Raw genomic sequence first — 7,229 nt, 5'->3', positions numbered from 1 at the left:
TCAAGGTGTGGCCTCACCAGCACCGATGAAGAGTTCCAACCTATTTTGAAAATATATATATAGTGTTTGCTTTCTGTTCAATATTTCCACAATATATCTAACCTGAAAAAAGTCACAAATTACTGCATGATGCCTACATTAAGAGATTTTCAACATTTCTATACTGCTGTATCCTAACAATTCTGCCTCATTTACAGAGTAAGAATGAGCATAATCAAGTGTTTTAAAGATCCATAGTTCAAGCAGCGTTGAGTCTCTGCACTATTCACTACAAACCCACTCTAATAAATTGCAACATTCCCAGCTCTCTCACTGGTAATTCAAGACTATTTACAATGGGTTTAGGTTACAGTGCAAACAGTGCTGAGAGAGATCCCTTCGTGTTTCTCCTGAGTTTGTTCCTGTGGCTGTGATACTTTGCTTTGCACAGCAATGTACCACTTAGCCATTCAGCCTTTCTTTCTAGATTTTAGTGCAACTCCTCCAGCCTGTATGAATTCTCCTGTATAGTGTGTTCTTCCACTGCAACCATAGCTGCTGCAGGGACACTGCATCTCCTGCTGGAGTGTGCCTAGGGCAGGCAAGGGAAGGATGCTCTGCCCAAGTGGGGAAGGCAGAGCTGGAGCCTGATGTCCTTGTTGTTTGCTGGTTAAGTACACCAGTGTCAGCACTTCCCCAGGACTTGCATAAGGTGCAGGGCAGGAGGAGGTCACCCCGTGAGGAGCTCACAGTGCATGTGTCAGAGCAGAAGGTGCCAAAGGAACAGGCTGGCATTGACAGTGTGTGGAGTGGTGACTCTCATGCAAAGCACCAACCTGAGCTTCAGCCTGAGCTTCCAGCATGTCAGTAAGGAAAACTGGCATAGACCAAGTAGAGATTTTGAATAGAAGGGTTAAATATATACATTTCCTCTGGTCAGATGTAGGGCACCATCTTCAAAAGACTAGCAGAATCATCTGCTTATTCAGACTGGATAATTGGTAGTTTTCAAATTTAGGGACAGGCTGTTCCATGTGTCCTCCATCCCCCGAAGTGATGCAGGAGGAGGGTGGCACCCTCCACTTGGGAACCCTAGAATAAAAGGGTCTTCCTGAACAGGGAGATCAGGACCCAAATGGGTGGATGTGCATTTGGTTCAATAAACTTATCAATTCCAATCTGACCTAGTTGGATGATCCACACAGCATGTTTCAGAGAAGAGATTATATAAAAGCTCAGCAACTTATCCAATTCAGTTTGGAAACCCCAAAACAATCTCTCTCTTATTTTCTGAGTTATTTCCCCCTGTAAAAATACCAAGAGGAACACAGATGACTGACAGCAATAAAATTCTTGCGAGCTAATGACTTCACTCTGCGTGTCCCCATTAGTGAGGGATGAATTACCAGAACTGCTAAGCACGACTTCCAACATTACAATCCCTCCAACTCTTGTTCATCTACACAAACGCCCTCCACTTATACACTCACACTCTTCAGTCACATTTGTTCCACCCACTGCTTAAGGAGGACACTAAATATATAAACAGAAAATCACTGGGATTGTGGGTGTATTCTGCCTGAGCAGCATGCTCTGAAAATATGTCCTTATAATCACATACGTATTTCCTTCTCGGGCTTTAGCAGCCTGTGTGACTCACACTGCTACACTTCCTTAGAATCTAGACAGATCTTGCGGACCATACTTTGCACCAAAAAAAAAAAAAAAAAAAATAAAATAGCAAAGAGCTTTCCTATTCCAGATGTAAGGGGGCAAATCTCATTTGCACAGTTACCTATTACCCCGAAGGAGTGGGAAGCAATTATCCACCCAGGGAAACAATTCTTAGTGTACTAAGCCTTCCTAAAAGCACATAAAGATTAACCAGAACTGAAAGTTATTAGGAAGGGGATAACAGACTCTGTGGAAACTCAAACTAGAACCAGTTTTCTTCTTTACATCTCTGTGCCTCTAATTGCTTTAGAGTTTGCAGCTTTAAGGGTTAAGGGCTTAATACAGCTACACCATCTGCCCTCTTTTCCTGGAGAGCTCTTCCCACACTGTCTTTGGAACTGAGCTCATAATCTGCAGGTAGTGCAATACATTACAAATACCTCACACAAGCAGATGCATAACCTGCCCAGCTGGCTGAGTTCTCCCACTCCTCCCCAACACTGCTCTCCTTACCCAGCATTTTCTATTCCTTGTTTCCATTTCTGCTGCTATGAGTGTTTTATCTCTCTTTCTGCTGCATCCCTCATAGCTAAAGGCTCTTTGCTGCCTTCCTCTCCATCCCATGCACACTTTGAACCCTTCTTACTCTCTTAATCCCAAAGCAGTTTTGTCATTTGCAGTTCAATAATCTCATTTGCTCGCAAATGAAAGAAAAAAAAAGAGATAGGAAAAAAAAAAAGAAGATGAGAGAAAGACTAACAGAAGGAAAAAGAGAGAAAGGGAAAGCTAAATTCTCCTCACCTACCAAGCACCAGTGGTTCTAGTCCAATCCCAAAGACATGATACAATGGGTTTCAGAAACAGTGGCTTTCAAATTACTTGGCAGCATCTTTTTAGGGAAGTCTCACAAGCCAGGGCACTATTAGCAATACCTGGGCCTTCAGACAGATGGCCAAATTTTCCTGCTATTGAAGGCTGGAGGAACATGGGAGTCTTCCCAGACGTTGCAGTGCAGCAGTCCCAGGCTCACTGGGTTCCCAGGCTGTGTGCCTGAGCCTCTGCTGCTCTGTGGGATGGCAGAGGATGTGCACACAGCAGCTGACAGATGCTGGGGTACCACACTGGGTGCTGGGGGAACACACTGGGTGCTGGGGGAACACACTGGGTGCTGGGGGAACACACTGGGTGCTAGGGACATCAGCCTGCCCAGCTGCTCTTGCAGAGGTTTAGAAAAGCAACCAGAGCCTGTCTCATGCAATCCTTCAGCACACAACATTTCTGTTCTGACACATTCCTGTGGCTGTGGGTGGAAGATCCAAACAAAATGATGGGGCTGTTTCTTAGCAGCCGTATCATCTGAGCTGCTTCTGAACTGCTGGGGCTTCTCTTTCTCAACAGAAGATTGAGAAATTGCCTTGCATGTCTGGGTAGAAATATTTTTGTTTCTGTGTTAAACAACAATGGGAGTTTTGTCTTGTGACCACAGCAGGCCAAAAAAACCCACCACTGTGAGTTAGAGAATCATCCTGATGAACAACTGTTTCAAACAAAGCTGCAGATGCTAATCATCAACTTGAAGCTTCTGCAGATAATGAGATGCTCTGTACAGACAGGAAGATGAACAAAACCAGAAATTCACTAGCAATACACTTCACTCATGTCCTTTATACAAGAAAAAGCAGCTCCTAGTTCTTTCTACTAAAAAGATTCAGTGTTCCAAAGCAATTAATTTTATACTAACAAATGCACATTCATCTCAGCTCCCCCTGAACTGGGCTATGTGTATGAACTTGCACAGCCCAAGGGATGAAACCTTTTGAGGATAGTTATATTTTTGAGAGAATTAGGTAGCTATTCTTTACATTCCTCAGCAAGTAAGCAGCTCCTAGTTCTTTCTACTAAAAAGATTCAGTGTTCCAAAGCAATTAATTTTATACTAACAAATGCACATTCATCTCAGCTCCCCCTGAACTGGGCTATGTGTATGAACTTGCACAGCCCAAGGGATGAAACCTTTTGAGGATAGTTATATTTTTGAGAGAATTAGGTAGCTATTCTTTACATTCCTCAGCAAGTCCTTCCTCCTTCCCTCTTCCCTCTTTCTTAGGGTAACAAATTTGGCATCTTGTAGCCTCCTTCCCTCCACTGAGCCTTCAGAGCTGCTTTCACTTTGTGATTGTCAGCTGTCAGTATAATCTGCCCACCTGGTAGAACCATCCTAAGGATCAGAACTCTACTCATAGAGACACACATAAACCACCCAGTCCAAGCTTGAAGTTATCCCCAACACAAACATACATCCCTCTGTATTTACTTCATTCTTTCTCCAGTGCCAACAAGATTAAAAAGAGGTTCAAAGTCATTGGCTTTAATGCAGAAAAAGCATCATGCTTTGATAGTATGAAAAGATGCCCCTGCATGAACAAGGCATTAATTCTTCAGTTGGATGTTTTAGATCAGCAAGGAAGAGGGAAAAGGTTCCTATCCACTGCACAAAAATTTCATTTCGATGTGTAGGTGAACTGGCTTGGATAGAAGAATGATATAGAAGCAGCAAGGCAAAAATCAAATGAGAAAAATCACAGGAGAAAGACAGATGCAGAGGAAATGGGAAGCTCTGAAACATTTCAGAGGCTATCTCAGTAGTGGGTAAATGTGAGAGAGATGAGATCATGGCTTTTTGTAAGGGCAATCAGATCTACTTTTAAACAAATTACTTGGTCTTAGCCAAGTATCGAGTACAATCCAAAAGGTTTTCTCCTTTTATAAACGTAACATTCATATAAAGATATTTTTGTTGAACTCATTAGGATGATTTTTCTTACAGTTAGGAAATTCATTAGATTCATAATCACTCACTGAAATTACTCCATACTGTGCTGAATGTTCCATTGCACATGCTGAATAATAATCAATACTATTAGGGGCTTTGCTGTTTTGTGGGCTTAGTCTAAGAGAATAATACATTCAGCAGAGGCTCTACATGTGAAATAAGTATTTTTGCCTTCATTTGTGTTTGCCTATTTACTTAAACAACCTCATTCAGGCTCCACTGAGGCTTTCCCAGGAGTCTCATCTGAAGATGAAACTTTCCCCCCAACCATTCTTGTTTTAAGTCTAGATAACTTCAAAGAGATTTTTAGTGATACAGCAAAGTGCTGTTGGTCTGAACTCTGGGTTCATCCCTTCTAGTTCACCAAAACAGAGTTATGTAAGTTCATAGCTAAAAAGATTATCCATCGAACTAGTGAAGTTAGACGTAGATTACAAAATCAGGTCATGCTAGTTCCAGGCAATTACTCTTTACATTTAATTTCTTGGTGTTTTGTTCCACTTCACCTGCAATGTACTTTGTACATCAGTAGAAGAAATTTCATTCTTAGAGGTTTTTTGTTGCTTCTTTTTCTTTTTTCTTTCCTGCGTTTGTTTGGTTTTTTTAGGGGTTTATTTCCTCCTGAAAATGATCCTCTAGGCTTGTGACACAATGAAGTGAGACAAAGCAGCAAACATTTCTGGGACTAAAAGAAGCACCTACAATAATTCCTACACATCATATATGTCCAACAGCTGTTCTCTTTAATAGTACACACATCATTTTCTAAACACATTTAGGGATCCTTGGGATCCTTTATGAGAGGAAATTATCATTTTAGCATTCATGGGTTGTTCATAGTAACTGCTAAAGGTACTGAAAAAATGCCATAAATGCATTCACAATTCCCATGGCCTGTGCACTCAAAACTTTTGCTTATCTTCTGAAGCAATACCTGAGCAAGAAGAACAAGGGAACAGACATTTCATGACAAGGTTTCATTCACCTAAGTGTCAGCTCTAGCTAGTGCTGTTCTATAAATTATTCATATGGAAGTCTTAATACCTAGTTGCACAGACAATTCATTTGTATCATTTTCAGCTGCTAAAAATGGGTTAAGGATATCAGCATTTGTATTCTGTGTCAGTCCACAGGTCACTGCCAATACAGGATCAGATTTTTCACACATTCCTCCCATCTCCTTTGTTTTCTTCAGAGACAAAGTGGCACATACAAATGCATCACCTTTGGTATTTTGAGGAGCCTTTTCTTAAATAGCTTCAACTACTTTCCCTTCTATTTAATTTATTTTCTTTCCCTGTGATTTAATTTTTTTTTTTGTTGGATGAAAGGTATCAAAAATGATGAAAGATTAAGCATGAAGGAAATGCAAATTGAAAAGAATGAAAACCCTGAGTGATGCTCTGGCAACATCTAGAGGGGTTAGCCCACACTGAGAAAAACAACTCAGAACCTCCTCCAGGCTACAGAAGCTTTTTCTTCTTTAGTATGGGACAAATAATTCAACTTCTCTGCCTGAATTTCCCCATCTAAAAATGGATCAGAATTATAGCACCTAATACTTCTTCATAGTATTACACGAATAGAAAAGAATATTCTACTCACGAACAGAAAAATAAAGCAAATATTTCAGTCCATTAATTGCAAGTGTTTAACACAAGAATATATTATTGATTCAACTGCAACCATTGCAGGTTATCTATTCATCTCCTCTCTGAAATAAGCAATGGTCTTTCCACCAGCCTCTCTAAATCCAGCAGGTTGAGAGTGATGGCACTGGAATATCTCTATGTACACCAGATAAAATGCATCAGTTATGATGATTACACATCCTCCAGCTGCTTAGGATCATAATAGGAGTAAGATCCATGTGCTGGAAGACTAACACACTCCTCCTCTCCTGTGTTGATAGTGATGGGGTTGGTTTATTGAACACAAGGCTAAGTGTCCTTCACTCTCTGCCATTCCTCTTACACTGGGATTTACTATGCTTAGGCTCGAGAACCTGCTACTGTTGAGCTTAAGTCCATATTTATTTTCCAATAAAGTTCTTTCACCAACAGAGAAATGCAAAGTCAACACATGTATCTACAGAAACAAACCAAAAAGGATTATGTAACACACACCACATCGCAATCTGATGGAGGATTTCAGTCATTAGCAACACAGAAACTTTTTCATCACCATATTTCTATTTGTTTGCACATGGGAAATGTTTGAAGTTTCACCATGGCAAAGAATTATTTCCACAATCAAAAAGGAGTTTGAGCCCTGTGTGGAGTCCAAGTCATCACTACTGTCAACAAATACATCAAAGATCTGCAGTCAGTTTTGTTCTGCAGGGCAGAAGTGCCAAGAGGATGTACAATCACTTCCTATTTTACATTAGAATGAAAAATAGTTGTCTGAAATCCAATGAAACCAGTCACCCTACTTCAATTTCACAGGCATTCTTTTACCAGAAGTTTTAGGGTTTTTCCTGTGAGGGTGGTGAGACACTGGCCCAGGTTGCCCAGGGAGGCTGTGGCTGCCCCAACCCTGGTGGTGTTCAATCCAGGCTGGATGAGCCTTGAGCAACCTGATCTAGTGAGGAGGTGTCTCTGCCCAGGGCAGGGGTTGGGGCTGGATGATCCATTCCAGCCCCTATGGGTTGGATTCTATGATGTGGTTCTATGAAATAAATCCATCCTAGATTAGGAACCACTCACACCAGTTTAGAACAGATCTAAACATTTCTTCATAG

Source organism: Acanthisitta chloris, unplaced genomic scaffold (assembly GCF_000695815.1).
Source record: "Acanthisitta chloris isolate BGI_N310 unplaced genomic scaffold, ASM69581v1 scaffold36796, whole genome shotgun sequence".
In the NCBI taxonomy this organism is placed as follows: Eukaryota; Metazoa; Chordata; class Aves; order Passeriformes; family Acanthisittidae; genus Acanthisitta; species Acanthisitta chloris.
Note: the sequence above shows the minus strand (reverse complement) of the source record.